This window comes from Camarhynchus parvulus, chromosome 1A, assembly GCF_901933205.1.
Source record: "Camarhynchus parvulus chromosome 1A, STF_HiC, whole genome shotgun sequence".
Lineage (NCBI taxonomy): Eukaryota > Metazoa > Chordata > Aves > Passeriformes > Thraupidae > Camarhynchus > Camarhynchus parvulus.
Genome location: NC_044586.1, coordinates 21,369,889 through 21,387,858, shown reverse-complemented (window position 1 = coordinate 21,387,858; position 17,970 = coordinate 21,369,889). Strand labels below are relative to the sequence as shown.

Here is a 17,970-nt window from a genome sequence, read left to right as displayed (position 1 = left end):
CAGGAGGAAGCATGTCTGGGGTTTTCTTAATCTGTCTGGCATCGCACACGAAGGCAGAAGCTGGCAGCACCCTTGAGATGAAAGGATGCAGGAACACGAGGGACCCATCACTGCTGGTCTCATTGGAACCTGCAGCACAGAAACTGGCAGCATGTGGCCATGTCTGCAAGCAAACTCCTTAGGCTGCTGTCATCTCTCTGTTCTGCTGCTCCCCCACAATGCTGTGCCTCCCTGTGACATTGTGTCCAGCCTGTGGTGGCCAGCAGCACATGACTGACCCAAGGGCACTGTTCCCAGCCTCGTTTCTCCAGCTTGCAATGGGGTCATGATGGCTAAGTTCTGCCACTGTTACATCCAAAGCCCTGTTTCCCTGCCTCCTTTTTCCTTCCCTCCCTGGGGTTTCATATTGAGGCCGGGAATGATGGTCACGTCCCCTCCAAGGAATCAACAGGCTGTGGCATTTCCGTTGAGGGCGGAATCTGAGGCTGCTGGCAGCAAATTCCTCTGCCATGGAGCTGACGAGGCAAGGAGGCTGGTGTGTCACCAGCTCTGCTAAGGGGTGTCAGCCGGGGTTTTCCAAGGATCAGATGAGCCCACTGTCCTTATCTCACCTGGAGAACACCTGGCTGCAGTTCAGTTCAGCAGTCAGCCCTGCCACGTTTGCCTGTGCCTGTAATGTCCCAGGGTTTTGCAGAAGCGCCGGCGGCCCGCAGTGGGGGAGCTGCAGGGAAGGCACTCGGATGATTCAGCCGAGGAGCCGCAGTCCCAGCTGAGTCAGGCCTTATTCCAGCATCTCCCTGTCCTGCTGCAGGGGGCTATGTCTGCAGATTGCAGGAGCCTCACAAACTGGGTCTCCCCAGCACTTCTGCCCCTTTCCCCCCCCAGCCCAGCATCCCAGCCAAAGCTGGCTCCGGCCATGGCCACTTTCTCTTTGTGGGACTGCTGTGCACAAACAGCTGCATCATGTCAGCCCGGCGGGCTGCACTGCCCTGATAAATGACCCAGTTCCCGAGAGCAGGGATGGAACTGCCAATGTACAGCTCCCTACACTGAGGGGAGAGCAGCAGATAGCCCAGCCATGCTTCTGGAACCACACTGTCTGCATCTCATCTGTCTCCCACCAATATAGTGTCTCCCGGTGTCTTCTCCTGTCATGCACACAGCAGCACAGGTAGTACGCAGAGTGTGCAAATCCATAAACGCTGCTTTGCAGAGAGGTGAATGGCAGCACCGTTGGCACTTTGGAAAGCCATGGCCAATGCCTTGGAAAGAGTCTGCAGAGGCTGAGCACCTCATAAATGATGGTGTCCTCATAAAGATGAAGGAGGAGCGGCCTCCAGCCATCGCCACGGGCACCTATCAGCAGCCCAGGAGCTTGGGCTGGGGACACCAGAAGATGAAATGCTGCCCTACAGGGTGTTCTCTTGCCCCATTTCTGCACCAGCCTGCGCTGGCTGTCCTTTCGCACATCAGGGCAGGGGGATGGGACAGGAAGGCCCTCATTATCCAGGGCTTGCTAATTAGACGGGAATGTTATCTCCAACCCAGATGTCAGCTCTGACCTCCCTCTAACCTTCTTCTAGAAATCAAAACAGACACAACTCTGTTTGTTTTAAAATAAGAAAAATAAGCCTTTGGGGTGAAGCAGGAAAACCTGGCCTTGGGGGTACGTCTGGGGAGGGAGGAGGGTACAGAACCAGATAAGCCTTGGTGAGGTTCTCCAGGCTGCCAAGCTGGGCAGGACTGGCCACCCTGGCCCAGGCAGAGCACAAGGTCCCATGGCTCATGGTGGCTGTGCACATATTTTGGGCCTTCTAATGTGTGTTGCTGTGGTGCAGACACAGCTTCTTGTCCCAACACATCCCAGGGAATCCCAGCTGGGTCCTGTAGATCCAGATGTGGAGCTGATAGGGAAGATCAGCTGAGTTTGTATTTCACCTCTCTGCCTTGCTTTTTGGTATTTACAAAAGGGTCTCAAAAGGAGATGTTGATCCCTGAAACAAATTCTGCCTTTCAAATCTGACCTGAATATCTTTTCCTCATGCCACCTAAGCAGTCCTTGAATTATTTCAGAATAAAGGGAGCTGGGTGACATAAACAGCTGGTGATTATTACCCTTGACTTATAGTAAAACCTTGTTTTATTGCATTTCTGTAATAATTTTCTATAGCTGGGGAACAAACTGCCTGGCTCTGATCTGGTCAGACCTTTGGGCACCTCACCCTCTGTTAACCTAGATTTACATCTCCATTCCCCATAGCAAACTACATTGCTTCCTTTCCTCTTCTGTGTAAGACTACAGCTCCAGCCTGGAGATTAACACCAAGGAGTTCTTTACCCAACACCCCTCTTCCTTCTGTGTCAGGCATCCAAGCACCCAGAGCTATAGCACCAAAGCTCCTTATGACAGAGATTTGATGTAGTTCTTGCGGTAAAATGAGGAGTGGATGTGGCCAGCTAAAAACCAGCACCTCAGGGCTTTCTGCTGCTGCTGCTGCCTCTGTAGCTTGGGGCAGTCACTGGCCCAGCCTTGGCTCTACCCTGCCCAGTCCACCATCACCACAGTACCAAGACTTATGAACACACCAGAGGGATTGCTCATTTAGCCACAACCCCAATATTTCAAAAGGCACTGCTGATTCACAGTTACACAACATTTTGCCTACCATATCCCCAAGAGAGCAAGCAGATAAAAGTCTTAAAGTGTCCTTTTTCATTTGCCTCCTTCAAAAACACCTGTTGGCCCCCTCAGTAATGGGTGGTTTTTTTAATGCTTTGAAGGCTGTGCCTCATGCTCATGACATCACAGCAGTGGTGCGTTGCCCTCTGGCAATATCACCAGAGCAGAAAATGATTTCTGTTGTCTTCCAGACATGGCTACTGACTGGTACACCCTGTCTCCCTGAGTTTCAGGGTTACTGAAGCAGAGTAATAGCTGAGAAATGAGTAATCAAGAAGCTACCTGACCAGATTTAAACCTGACTGTAAACATCTTCTCCAACAATAATGGGAAAGAGGATCTGTGCCTGCTAAGGTGCAGAGCTGCTGCAGGAGGACCATGCACAGACATCCCTGGGACTCAGTGTCGATGGCATTCACACAGCACACCTGCAGGAAAGCTCTGCTTACAAAAACCACCACAGCTCCAGGGCCTTGAGTGAATTTGCACCCATTTTTATGACCTAAACTCCTGAGTCAATATTTACCGAGAGGCGGATGCACAGCTGCCCTGTGATGCTGTGTACACACACGGACATATGCTGGTGCTGTGCAGGCACACCCCAACACTCACACTCAAAGACTGGAGCTTCTACAAGCAGGCAGAGACACTTGCTCTCCCTCCTCAGGCTGCTTCAGGATGGTCCTTCACATTTGCAAGAGGGACACTGACAAACTGGAGCAGCTCCAGGGCAGAAGTATGAAGCTGCCCAAGGGAGCTGGACCATCTCACACACAGGCAAGGTCTGAGGGACCTGGGTTGGTTTGCAAAGGGACAAGAAAGCTCATGAGGGGGACTGTCTAACCACTGACTTCTACTACCCAAGTGGGGGTTATGTGGGAGGTAAAGCCACATTGCCAAATGTGCTCAAGGACAAGAAGGTAAAAATGGTGGATTTGTAATCCTCTGAGTTTTTCAAATCCCAGTTGGATATGGCCCTAAGCACCCTGATCTAACTTTAAGGCTGGTCCTGCTCCAAGCAGATGGTTGACCTGGAGATCTCCAAAATTACCTCTTATCCTGAATGATACTGTGATTTTGGTAATGGGACATATTTGATAGTAGGCATTCTTTAATTCAGATACTGATTGCAACCACTTGCATGTGGGATGCCATAAGAACACCTCTGACCAGCCACACAACTGAATTCAATTAATTCACAATATCCCGGAAAAGGAGGCTTTCTGCCCTCAACTGAACTTCAATTCCCTCATAGTTTCTGAGCTTGTGGATCTGGCTGCTCATGACTGTGCATTTTCAGCACCTCTGTAGCAGGCACGTAGTCAAATGTACCAAGAAAATTATCAAACTGGAAACATCTGTCTTTCTTTTGATTCAGGGTTATTTCCAGCTGAATCAGCTGGCTGTCATCCGAGACTGGCAGTGGGAGTGTGAAGATCAGAGGAGGGAGGGGAATAACCCTCCTTCAGAGACTGCTCAGACTTGGGTTGGCTTTACACAGTCATCAAACCCCAACCCTGACCCTTGAGAGGCTGAGGAGAACATGATCTTCCACCTTTGCAGGTTAATCTAACCCATGTTGCTCATCCCAGGGCAAAGTGTGCACAGCTCATCTTTCTTGAGAAGAGAAAGCAGATAAAGGGTGGCTGTGTGGTAGGCTTAGGAGAGGGCATCCCCTGAAATCACTCCCATCTGTAGACCACTCCCACAGCTCCTGCCCCTCTCTTAAAATATGTGGTGTGAGATCTATAACAGCTCAGTAGGTGGTAGGGAAGGTCATTACATTTGGCACTTCTGCAAATTGAGGTGTCTGGGAACTGGTAAGTCCATGTAAGAGCATCTAGCCCAGGCATTTCTGCAAGTCAAATAGAGCCCCAGTTACAAGAAGTGTATCATAGAGGAAGCTCTTAGTGCCTGGTTCATAATACAGAGATGAACTACCTCCTGCAGTGCTAAATATGACTTGTTTTGGTGAAGGCTGCTGAGGCCTGGCTTTGTCAGTGTGTGCTTTGCCCTCTGGAAAACCAGCCTTCCACACCTCCCAGTGGCATGGCTAACCCTTGCCTCCTGCTCCTTCCCAAATCACACCAGTATTCACAGAGGGAGGTGGGTGCTGTAACATTCTGTTTTATTTTCTTTTCCCCTGCCTGTTGGGACAAATTGAATCACACAAGAGTGATGGCTATGGGCTGGTAGAAGGCTAAAAAAAATAAAGTTATACCCTGAATCCACACTCACCATACCCTCCTCCCCATCCCAGGCAACATAGGCATGTGGCTTAACTTTTCATGTCCTTGGTTTAATGAACTCGTGTCAGGAATTTCATGTGCATAGCAACCTTATCTGATGACAGTGACATTTTCAGCATGTTTATGTTCAGTTTTATTTGCAAACCGTTTCCAGCATAGTTCAGCTGGGTGGATTGGACAGGGCTGAAATGTGTAAGAACCCAACACACATACTGGAAGCTCAGCCAAAGTTACTGGAGGGCTCTTGAAGCACATCCATGGGCTAAAGGATCTGCAAATGAGTTTGTGCACCAGATTTTCCAGCTGCAGCCTTTCACACACTCCCTTGTGTCCAACAAGCAACGCTGGGGGGGCCGTGGGGAGGGTTGTTTGTTTTTTCTTTTTTTCTTTCTTTTTTCTTCCGGTTCTCAGTACTGTCACAACCAGATGAGAACATGTTTCCCACGTCGGCTGTGGGGGCACTCTCCAGCCTCCCTGATACCCACAATATTACAAAAGCAGACGTCTCTGCTTCACCACAGCTCCAGCTAGTAGGAGGTATGGGGAGAAGGGGAGGGCAGCCGAGGCGTTTTGTAGTTTGAAATTTGAACAGCTGGATTCAGCAAGGGTTCCCAGGGTTTTTCCCGGGAACGAGGTCAGCGGCTTGGGCAGGCAGATAGCCTGGGAGCAAACATCAGGAGTGCCCCTGGAGGCTCCACCTCCGCAGCTCTGCCCCGACTGGAGCGCTCTTGCCCTTATAAGGCTGCGATTGTCACAAGCAAAAAGAGCCATAAATAGTTGTGTGATTGTTACCTGCTTCGCTCTTCCCAAGTCAGGCTCTTCCTGCCTGCAGCTTCCAGAGCTCCCCTCCCCACTCCAGCTCCAGAAAGGCGGTGTTTCCCATGTCTCTACACATGGATGTGCAAGTCCAGGTCATGAGATCCAGTTTCTCCAGGTGCTCTGCCCTGCACGACTCCTTGCCTTGGCCTTTGTAGAAAGTCTCCTGCCTGAGCCTGGGACTGTTCAATTGTTTTACAAAGTGCTGCAGGCGAGGCACTGTGGTCCACCCATCTGTCTTTCTTCAGCAGCTCACTGGCCAAAACTTTCCTTGGTTCAAAGGGTATCACTTTCATGCTTCAATTTTGGGTGTATGAACAGGGTACAGTGTTGGAAGAGAATGCAAAACAGTAGATCAGGGCAAAATAAGACACTTAGCAAAAATGCCAAGCTGCCCTATGTTTCTGTTTGCTTCTTTTCCAGCGTGTGAGATCCATACCTAAATGCAGATAAGACCTTGAAGGAGAACATGATGAGTAAGACACTGTGGGCTGAGTAGCAGCAGTCTTAGACCAGCAATCAGGAGACCTGGTGTATCTGTCAGACAATTATTTGCCTGTTTCCTGATGTGGTTGAGTTTTACCCCTTCCCCCCTTCTCAATTTTTCTCTAAGTAATGAAGCAATTCATTGTCAGTGCATATTTTAAACACTGACTCTCTTGGTTCCTGTCTTAGACCCAGCACACGCTTCCCAAAAGTTTCCTGTGGGCCCCAAGTAGAGCAGTTTAAACATTTTCCACCGTACGTGCAGTAGCTCTGTGCTGCCATGGGGTCCTCAGCTCCCTCCTGCCTGGTCACTCAGGGAAGGACCTGTACATACTCAGTGCTGCAGGCACTGAGGCCATGCTCAGCCTTTCTCCACTTCTGATCATGCTCTCACACTGAGCTCTCCTGGTCTGCCTGAGCTTGAAAGCTCTTTGGGGAAAGCAGCAAGAGCTGATCTTGGCTTCAGAATTGGTCTGTGCTACTGCCATACAGGGAGAAGGGAAGGGTGGTTTGATGTGCAGCAATAAAAGTCGGAATGCCTATCTTCCCTAGGCTATCTGCAGTCTCTTTCAGAGAGGAGAGGCAAGTTCCCAATAAGAACTGCTGTGCTTGGGAAGCTGCCACTAAGAATCGTGAGTTTCCCCCTAGACAGTCTTTTCCAGGTCTGCTGGCATGATGGGATACGCAGCCTCCATTGGGAATGTAGGCAGAGCTGTTATTTCCCCAGTCCCACAGAAATGTTACTCCCCTGCTTTCTGGGCAGCTCCTTGGACACAAAGGCAACTTTGAATATGTGGTGCCTTCCATGTTGTAAAGGTGCTGGGCAAACAGCACTATCAGAGGCAACAAGAGAAGTGGGGCGCTGACCGGAGACTGAATCATAACGTGCTTCTTCCAATACCATGGATTCACATGCCTTGCTCGACCTTTCTCCAGAAATTAAACAGAAAACAAGATTAGAGAGCAGCAGCATGAAAGGTTTCATGCTAACACAGGGTGAAAAACGTTTGGTGTTAAGATGGCAGTCATCCTTATAGCACAGTTTTCCATCATCAGGACTGCCTCTCTTCGAGGCAGCGCAGCCCCGAGCCCCTGGGGCTTGCTCCTTCCCTCGGCAGGAGGCAGAAGGAGGAGGAGGAGGAGGAGGAGGAGGGCTCCAGTGCCTGGGTGGCTGGCGCTGCCCTGGGCACAGCGGTGCCAATGGGTGAGGTCACCGCCAACAGGGAGGAGGGCAGGGGCCGCTCCCTTCCCAGCTGTTGTGTGTTGCTGCTGAGCAGCCAGCCGGGACACCAGCACGCAAGGAGATGTCTGGAGAAATTGCAGCCATTCTCACTTTCCTCTCTTTCCTCCTCTTGGAGGGGTGAGGGTAGCAATCATTCTAGGGCACACATATTCCGATCACATTCTTTCTCATGCCCAGGCATTTACACCCGGAGACACTTCCATTTTCAGTTTTAGAGGGGACTTTACACTGAACTTAAAAGACCTTGGTCACTTGTATCCTGAAGAAGCACAAAAAAAATCGCATCTTTAAGTGCTTCTAATTACAGTGGTATTTTTCCTCCTCCTTTACTAATTTTCCTGCTTGGGTTTGGTTTGGATTTTTTTTTCCTTGCTAATTAGAACACTAATTTTAGAAATTAGTCTTGTCCACTCTGGAAACCTAATAGAAAATTAGTGAAAATGCAATAGCAGGAAAATGAAAGAAAGCCTGGGGAAAGGTAACTGTTTATAACTGAGGGGTTTTGTTAACTCCTGTGCCTAATTAACACACTACAAAGGGGAGCATTTGTTGAAACTTCCACACCCTGCTTTTTCAATTAAAGTACAAGAGAGATCATCATAAAAAGAGCTTGGAGACAGCTGGTATGTCCCCTAGCAAAGCTAAACCTGATTTAGAATTCCTTAAACTAAAAAAAAAAATTAAATAAAATCCTCAAAAACCAAAACCCAACAATACTAAACATACACATACTTGCTTTCTTTTTCTGCATGTGATTCTTTTTCTCCATGTAATGCAAAGCTCTTCCTCATTAGTTCCTAGTAGCAACAAAAAACCCTTAAATTACGATCCTCGTTGCTGATGTGTTTTTAGCCCACAGGAAAAATGGGCTGGGGTGATTATTTTCAGGGTTGTGATGGCTGGTTGAAGAAACTTTGCAGGAAAGCTGAATCATTGTGTGAGCATCTTGTTTTCATCTTTTTTTATTTTGCTATCCCACATCTAAGGGGCAGCTTACGAAAATTCAAAAGGTTTTTATACGTGTGCATTCCTCTATAAAGAGTCAAAGAATTACAGGCCTCTGCAGTGTCTTACAATTAGCTGCAAACTTAGGTATAGGTGTGTATTGCATGTTCAGTGTTAGATGCAGCTGTAATCAGGAGAGTGGTAGAGCAGTAAGAGGCTTAACGATGCTTTAGATGCTTTAACTTTATGTACAAACAGAAAAGTCAGAGAGGGAGAGGACAGGATTTACCACAGGTTGAATGACTTGCCCCATTAGGTAGAAGAGAGCAGTGCTACCTTATTTTGTGTGTTTAGGTCTATGTCATGCTTGGGTTTATAACTCAAAGTCCAAACAATATTCATAATATTCTCTTCCACAGAAAACCTTTTAACCTCCTTTTCTTTGGTTTTTGTTTGTTTGTTTGTTGGTTGGTTTTGTTTGTTTGTTTGGGTTTTGGGGTTTTTTGTTGTTGTTTTTGGGGGGGTTGTTTGTTTGTTTGTTTGTTTGTTGGGTTTTTTTTTCTTTTCTTCCTTTGGACCAGTGCAGTACAAGAAGGCAGCAGTGCTTGCAAGACTCCTTACATCTTGGTGTAACACAAGTTGCTACCTCACCTGAAGGAAGAAGTCTCTGGGCACCTCTGTCCTGTGGGTTTGATTCCTCTAACACTTTCCTGTCTCTTGGTAACTGAGAAATTGCAGAGCAGGTGCTAGCCTGGGCAGCTCAGAAGCCTGCTACTCCTCAGTGAGTTATTGATTTTTTACCAGAATCCGTGTGTTCTAAAAGCACACAGGATGCCTAGTGAGTTGTTTTCTTTGCTCCAGAGTAATCGCAGGAAATGATGATCTGATAAATGGGAGAGAAGGGTGACTGTGTTAAATGGAGCTCATCTTCACCTCATTTGAAAGGAGGCTTCCCCCAGTGATGGCACCTCATGTATCTGTGTTGGCAATTTCTCACATCCTACAAAGCTAATGCCTCAGGAAATCCTGGTGAATTTTCTGTGTCAGCACTGTCAGTTCACTGGCAGTGAACTCTGTCAGGTCCATCCCCCAGACCCGGGGCTGAGAATAAGGGTAATGCACAGATCTTTGTGCCCAGCTTCCTGCACTGGTCCATATGCTCCCAAAGGCAGAGCAGACCAGCAAAGCCATACAGAACAATCTGTTCTTACAGAAGAAAGCAGGAGGAGCTGGGAGAATTGAAGAGGCTCTCAAGGGAGCAGGAAAAAAGTCCTAAATGTGGGAGGGAATCTTGGCAGAAATGAAAGGGGGGTTGTTGAGCAAAGCATGCACTGGCTCCAGATGCACAGAGCTTGCAATATGTTATGCTGAGAATCTGTGGGTGTGTTTATAAGACCTGCCACTGACTTGCAAGCACAAGGATGTAGCCTCCTCTTATCAGAAAAATGTGGACTTCAGCCTTACAGAAGAGGGAGAATGAATGTTCGGGTAACTTCATATTGGGTCTTCTTTCTTGTTGTAGCCTGACAGAATGATCCCAAAGTTTGGTTTTGACTGGACCAACTTTGGTTTCTGGCAGATAAAAGTGGTGTCTTTAATTGGGGTAGGCTATAAACGAGTTAGTTCCCCTGCAGTTCCCACAACAGAGCTATAGTGGGAATTTGGATGACTTTCTACAGCACTGGAAAAATCCCTTGCTCTTAACATCTCTTGGGCATACTAGAGAATTTCAAGCTAGTTTCACTTTGTCCTCAGCCAGCTTCCTGGAATGAGAACCACAGGGCCACTTCATTTGAGCAAATATTTGGCCTTGATTACTGTAGCAGGCTGAGCCCAAAAACAAACAGAGGACATGGGATAAACTGAGAGGCACCATTAGTGGAGAAGAATCTCACACAGTAACCCCAGGAAAGGCAGCAAGCTGAAAGTAGGGGTGCTTTCTTGGTTTTTTGTAAGGAGGGTGTTAAAAAAAAGGGTGACTAAATTCACCCTGGAAGAGGGAAGTGAACATTCAGCTAGATGCCTTTTGTTTAGAGGTCCATTAAGGGTGGCTGATGCTGCAAAGCAATTAAAACAATGAATAAATTTTGTGATGTAGTTAAATGCTGTCACTCTTATGTGTTCTCTGAACCAAGTCCTGTTTTGTTGTAAGACAATCACTCTGCTACTGAATTCTTGGTCCTGTGAAAACATGGCCCAGCCTGAGACCTACAGAAGGAAAATAGAAGCAAAGGTGGCAGAAAGCTCTCCACAGCCCTACCTTATCAGAGCGAATTAAACAGTGTTTAGATGGATTTGTCAGTCTCTTTAAAGTGTATTTTCCTTATCAACACCTCACCCAAGCCGGGCTTGTCATAAGCATGACAGGTGCAGTGTGACAGAAGGGCAGAATGCTGTTCTCCTTTCAACTTATCCTCTGCTAAAAGGAATGCCCCCAAGCCCTTCTGAACTCAGGAATCTGAAGCATTTCTTACCCCTCTGAGAAAGAGAGAAGGAAAAGGAGGTATTTGAGATGTTAATAAAGGCTCCTTTGCAATTGTTGAGCTGGGGAGCTGTGAGGCCAGGGCAGACAAGCCTAAAATTTTGTACTTGCTGAATTATCACTGAAGGAACTAACATGTAACAGATGCTGTGAAAATGATTGTTTTCTTCAGGAAAAAAACCCACCAAACAAAATCAACCAACCAAAAAAAAAAAAAATCCCACAGTTGCTGTGCTTTTTTTAAGGCAGGTAACAAGATGTTTTCTGCTGGCATTTAGGACAAGTCTGGGTTGGCCCAAGGCAGGAAACTCAGATTCCTGAGTTCCAAAACTGAGTTTTGGGACAAAGATTCTTTTGCTGGATAGCTTATATTCATGTTGGCCCTTTTGTATACTAGTGTTGGATGGCAGCTTTTCTGAATTTAAAGCTGACATAGTGAGGAGCAAGAGAACAGGGCTAGAGGAAACACAGTTTGGAAGAGGATATAATGAACTAAAAAGATGTCTGTTGCTTAGCATAGTGGTTCCATTTAAATGGCAGAGGTACCTCTTGGATGTAAAGAGCTCTGGGCCATTATTCTTACTATGTCAGATCAGGAATGTGGTGTCTGTAACCATGCCAAATGGAGTTGTAATCTCATCTCAGGGACTGGAGGAACTCACAAGCTCCAAGAAGACTTTTCCTTTGCCTCAGACAGAAGTTTTCATCTAGGTGTGTTTCTGAGGATATTTCATGACTTCATAGCACAGCTGTTTGATAATCTGCTTCCCCAATAGGATGGTGTCATTTGCATTTTATTGAAAGAAGGGACTTTAGCATGTGATAAATATACAACTGCAGTACAGTGTTAGAGAAGTGTGCCTCTGAATAGTATCCCAAATAACCACATGTATGTAAATGGTTTGTTTTTCAGCTGCAGATATTGTCATTAATGTACTGAGAAAGTAAAAACATGTTCCTCTTTTACTAAAGTTGAAGGAAGAACTACAATGAGAGAGCAGGAGTTCAGCAGGTTGTTCACATGGAACTGTGTGGGTGGTGGGTTGGGGAGAGGTGAAAAATAGAATAAGTGTTTTAAATGCTAGAGTATGCCAGGTACAGCTCCTCCCTTCCTCCCCTGTCTTGGGGTGCACATATATTTCCTTCTTAAATTTTCTCCATCAGCAAAGTCAATTTAAAAAAACTCCCATCACGGAGCCTCAGTTGTGCTGATGCATCTCTCTGAGGGCCTATAAACTAGATCAGTGAACTGATCTTTTTTTCTTGACCTTCTTTTTTTAGCTGTTCTTCAGTGATCAAGTGTACAATATGACTTTTTAAAAATCTTCACCATCACTGCTGGAGCAGTGGTAAGCTATGTCACAGCACTAAAACCAAATGTCTAGTGGGAGAACAGACAACACCTTAAACCAGTTTTGCTGATGAAGAGGGCATGACGGAATTGCACCTTGACATGTGAAAGTGAGCCAATTAAACCTTACCTTTTCTACAGCCATGCCAGAAGCTGGGTAGTTCTGCTAAGAGTAACACCATTCTGTAAGAAAAGGACTGCTCTCCTCCCAACATCTGCTCCTGGCTGCTTCTGAGACAGGTTAGCCGGGACACATTTCACTGACTTGTTCTCTGACACACACACCCCTCCCAGCCCTCAGGGGAAACATCACTTGCTTTCACTCCTTCCACATCTCTTAAAATGGCTTTCCACCTTTCTTTCACACTCTCACAGTTTGGATGTGGCATTTGGTTTGGGAGGAGAACAATAAAGAATTGGTATAAAGGGAAAAGGAAGTTATGTGCTAATACGTGGTGCTTAAATTGCAAACAAATTTCAGGTTGCTCAGAGGCACAAAGTCCGCAGACATGAGTGACTTTCTTCTACAGACCTGCCTCCAAAGAGCCACTTCCTTTTGCTACAACACCTGAAAACGTTTCAAGTTCTCATCTGCATTTATAGCTGCTGCTCTGTATGGGTGTATCTAAAGCCACTTCAGAGCTGCTTCTCTAAAGAGATTCTAATTATGAATCTGCAGTAAAACAACTAAGGTTTCAAGTTTTGCAAAAGCAGAGCTCAGGCTTCTTAGCAACACCAGATTGTGACATTCTCCAGATCTGTACATGTGTGGTTTCTGTCTAAAGCCACTGTGGTTAGAGTTTAGCAATGTGACTCCTTCCCTGGAGTAAACACCTTTTTGTCTCTCTCACTCCTCTTGTTTCACTCTCTCCAGCTTGTCAGTAAGAAACTAGTTTTGGAAGAGGTTTATTTCTGCCCCCCAAAGCATTGGCAATTATTCACCAAAATTAATTTGGCCACTTTTATCTATTTGTCAGATACAAAAATCAAATGTCCCTACATTTATTCCTGATTGATGAAGTGCAGGCTTCTCCCAGCGCTTGCTGTTTGCCAACAAATTTAAGCAAAGTTTGTTTGTAACAAACTTAAGACCAAACTGGTCTTGGATTAGACCAGTGTAGGGGAAAACACTGTAGTTGAGCAAGTGGCCCTTGTCTGGTGTATAAAAGTTGGCAAAGTATCTCTGGATGCTCACTGCCTCATAGATTTGTTTCCCTCTGGAAATACTACAGTGCCATTAATTTATTCCCATCAAACTGGTAAATCTGTTTGCTGTTTAGATGTTTTCCAGAATTCAGTGACCATTACAGGTTTGTTCTTCCAAATCATGCTGGCTTGCAAACACTGATGGAAAACATGAATGAAGTTGATCAGAAAGATCTACCTAGACATCCTGTGAATTTGTAGAAAGTAACAGATGTATAAAATCAGTCTGATAGCTCTTTTAGTCTTCTTTTTCTCTGAGGTGTGTCCCTTTTCTTGGGTAACTTCCTGCCAACAAAAACCTATTGCACTTGTTTTCAAGGTCATCAAGCTACAGAACACAGACATTTAAAATCTGACTTATCTCAAGTATGGCACATCTACAAATCTGACCATGAGGGAAACACACAGAGTTTTCTATAGAGGTGGGATACATTTTTGTGAAGGAGGAGGATGGTGTAAACCTGTACCAGTCTTTGTTCTGAACTCAGTTTTGATGCTTTACTGATGAAGCCATCAAGAAAGTTTTAATATCAATTAAACAGAAGTGGGACCAAGTTCTTAGATTTATATTAAAAAAAAAAAAAAAGAAAATAAAAAAGGGCCAAACCTTAAGAAGGCAGTCCAGTCTGACCTTAGCCTTAAATCTGAGCAGATTAGGAATAGCAGAGAACATTCGTGAGTGTGAGAGTCAGAGAAAAATAAAAGAATTTAAACTACCAATAATAAACACTGTTCAAAAATGACTTTGTGACAACCTTTTTATGTCTGCACTTCATGCTTCCAGTCATTATCTTTTATTTCCAAAGTAACGATGGCTGTCAGTTCATGTTGTTTTTTGTACTAGCTTTCCTAGCTAAGATCTGCTACCTTTCCTCCTTTAAAAGCTTTGTTTAGACTTGATACTGACTGCTTTCCTTTGCTTACCTTTCCTTTCTCAGCCACATGGCTAACGATGCAGCTTCTCATGTTCTTAAGAAGCTTTTGATATGTTTGGTTACCTCCACTATTTTCATTCTGCTTCATTTTTGTGGGAGAAGTTAAAACCATGTTGTTCAGCTAATAAATATCTGTTCCATTTGTTGGCCACTTGTTTTCATGGCTCAGTATGAGCCACTGGATTGACCATAAAGTCATGGAATGGCTTGGGTTGGAAGGGACATTAAAGATCAGGCAGTGTCAACTCCCCTGACATGGGTAGGACAGTTTCCACTAGACCAGGTTACTCAGAACTCCATCCACTCTGTCCTTGAACACTTCAAGGGATGGGGCACCTACAGCTTCTCCAGGCAACCTCTGCCAGTGCCTCATCACCCTCACAGTAAATCCAAAGGTATCTGGTTATGTAGGTAGCTGTCTGTCACAATTCCAGCTTTCTTTCATTTTCTACCTTGAAGCACTAGCGAAGACCTACCCTGTATATTCTTTTCTCATGGACAAATGAAATTCTCATTTGTATTTTGCATCTGTATTTACATTTCTCACCTCTGCCTCCAACAGTGACACTTCTGTGTCCCTGATACTCAGCTGTACAATCACCTTTCAGTGATTTCTCCCACTGTCTTCTGTGTCTGGAGATAAAAATGTCTAGGATTGTTTCCAAACTGCTGCAGTGAACCTTTCTAAGCTTTAAGTGTTTCACTCAGACAAGAAACGCTTTCTGTAGATACTTCTCCATTAACTTCCCTCTTTATTCAAGCCTCTTTAACTTCATTTGCCTCTTCTGCTTGTAGCATTGATACTGCCACCAGTAAATTTTGCCTTGCATTTTCTGTCACTGGCACTACATCTGCAAATGTACCCTCCTTGCACAAAGTAGGAAGTCATAAAGGGAAGCACCCTTGCATTTCTATATTCTCATAAAGGGTGCAGTAAACCTTATCTGCTTTTCTGGATCTGGCATATGGATTAAGATATGCTGTACTCTTTTCAGAAGGACTTTGGTCTCACATCATGGCTATTGCTTCCTCCTTTAGCTCATCCTGAAGTTCCACTTAATATAAGGAGGCAGAATTACACCACCTCTGTCTTTTCACACATCAGTCTTTCAGTCTGCCTTTTAAAATACATTTCGGGCCTCTGTGAGCATGTGCACTGGCTGTTCAAAGACCTCAGCAGCACCAGGGGCTGCTTACACTCATGCTTCTGCCTGCCTCAGCTTTGTCCCTTAGGGTCCAGTGAAAGGAAACAAGATCCTTTACCTTCCTGGGTGAAGGATCTGGAGGAAAAGTCTTATGAGAAGCTTAGGAACCTGCAGTTGTTGAGCCTAGAAAAAAAGGAGGCTCGGGGGAGACCTTATCAATCTCTACAACTGCCTGAAAGGAGGCTGTAGCCAGGTGGGCGTCAGTCTCCTCTCCCAGGCAGCCACTGACAGGATGAGATTATGGCCTCAAGCTGAGCCAGGCTGGACATTAGAAGGAATTTTTTTCACAGAAAGTGATTAGGCATGGGAATGGGCTGCCCAGGGAGGTGGGGGAGTCACCATTCCTAGAGGTCTTTAAGGAAAGACTGAATGTGGCACTCAGTGCAATGGTGTGGTTGGACTCGATGATCTCAGAGACTTTTTCCAACCTAAGTGACTCCGTAAAACAAAAGTTTGACTGGCATCTTCCTGTTGCAGATATTTTGCACTACAAGGCTGAGTGGGAACCTCTTGGCCGGGACACCCCCCAACCCCTACCCCCATCTCGGAGGACTTCTGGCACGGCCTCGGGTGGCGAGGCCGCAGCCCACGGCCTCGGGGAGCCGCTGCTCCCGGCCCCGGCCCCACTGCCGCTCCTGGCCGGGCCCGCAGCCCATGGCCCCGCGGAGCCCCACTGCTGCTCCCGGCCCCGGCCCCACTGCCGCTCCCGGCCGCACCCGCTGCCCTCGGCAGCACCAAAGGGTGGCGCGGGGCATTGTGGGGCTGCCGCGGCGTGGGGCGTTGTGGAGGCGGCTCGGCCGGGCTCGACCCGAGCGGATCGGAGCGGGGGAGCCATACGCGACCCCGCAGCCGGCAGGGTGGAGCCCGTGGAGCCCTCGGCGCCCCCGAAGCCCCGCAGCCGCCGCTCCCCGCCCGAGTGACCACGGTGCCGGGCTGGGCTGAGCGGGGCGGGGCGGGGCCGGGCGGGGCGCACGGGCGTTGCTAACGGCTCAACGGCTTCCTCAGCCTCCGCACACCTCGGCCACCCTGATTGGTCAGAGTGTCCGTCATTCTTCAGCAGCGGCGGCACCATTGGCGGGCGGCGACGCGGGGGCGGGGCGGCTCCGCCCGGGCGGGCGGGCGGCTCAGCAGAGCCGGTGAGCGAGCGGCGGTCGCGGTGCCGCGGGAGGAGCCGCAGCCGGAGGACGCCGCACTCTTGCCGTGAGGAGCGCAGCCGCCGCCGCGGCGTTTCCTTTCCTCCACCGTAGCCGGGCTCAGGTGAAGCCGGTCGGGCGGGGCGGGGCGGGGCGGTGGGCGCGGGAGGCTCCGGTTTTCCCCCCTGGCGCCGCGCTTTCTTTCTCTCTCGCCGGGTTTGGCGCCTCTTTGTCCGGCCGGGCGAGAAGGCTCCCGCTGCTCTGTGTCCCCTCCGTCCCCGTGGGGCCTGCCGTGCTGGTGTGCTCCCCGTGTCTCCCCCGTGCCCCGGGGCCGTGCGTGCCCGCGGAGTTGCCGCTCTGCTCTGTGCACGCCCCGCGAACCGGCCTCCCGCAGGTGGGGTGGGTGACTGGCGCTCTGTGCCGCCGGAGGCAGCTCCTTCCCCTCCCTCCTGCCCTCCGCTGCCCGGCCCGCGGGGGCAGCGGGCAGGGGCCGCCGGGGGCTGCAGCTGTCAGGGCTGCAGCCTGAGTCACGGGCTGACAGCCCTCCTGCAGACACCGCCATGGGCTTGGCTTCCGCCCGCCCGCCCGGCTCCACTTCCTCGTTCGGTTTGGGCCAGGAGAGAGGGAGGGAGGGAGGGAGGAGGGAGTGACAGGGCAAGATGAAGCTTGCACCGAGAGCTCTTGCAGATAGCTTGTGCTTTCAGGCATCACCTCCAACCGAGTAGTAAAAGTTCTCCGGCTTTGAGTGGTATCTTTCTCGACTTGTCCTCGGTAGGTGTGGAAAGTAACAAGTTTCATAGCCCCCGAGCGCGGTGCCTGCCCAGGAAGTTTAATGAGAATTGCTCCTAATTTGCCTAAACACAGGGTGAAATGAGTTTTAAAAGAATAACACGCTTCTGGTACTAAAAGGGGATTTTTCAGAACTAAACTGCATTGGTCAGCAAACTCTGCATGCAGTGACTCTTTAATTCCACTTTGTTTCCCTCCTTACAATTCCTTTCCTTCTTTTTTTTTCCCTCTTGAAGCACTGTTTGTGCTCTTGATGCTTCTTCTTCTGTAGGTTTTTCTGCCATATCCTGTCACGATGTCCTGAGCCACACTCCATCGGAGTGGACTAAGAACCTAAGCTTTTTTATAACTGGGCAGGTCTTCCAAAACAGAGTAATCTCTCAAACAATGCATTAAAAAAATATGCTTCAAACTTGTAAAGATACTGTAGTAGTCTGCAGGCCAAGGTCC

The 17,970-nt window shown here is 47.8% G+C and overlaps 1 protein-coding gene across 1 annotated transcript in view; it reads left to right on the top strand.

Annotated features, from left to right (window-relative positions):
- Nucleotides 1-16,823: 16,823 nt before the first annotated feature.
- The window catches only part of MYH9 (myosin heavy chain 9), a 70,666-nt gene continuing 69,519 nt past the window's right edge, over nt 16,824-17,970 (top strand). Inside the window, exon 1 of the mRNA XM_030961008.1 lies at nt 16,824-16,855. The gene's annotated coding sequence lies outside the window, so the exon portion shown is untranslated. The remainder of the gene's footprint in view (nt 16,856-17,970) is intronic.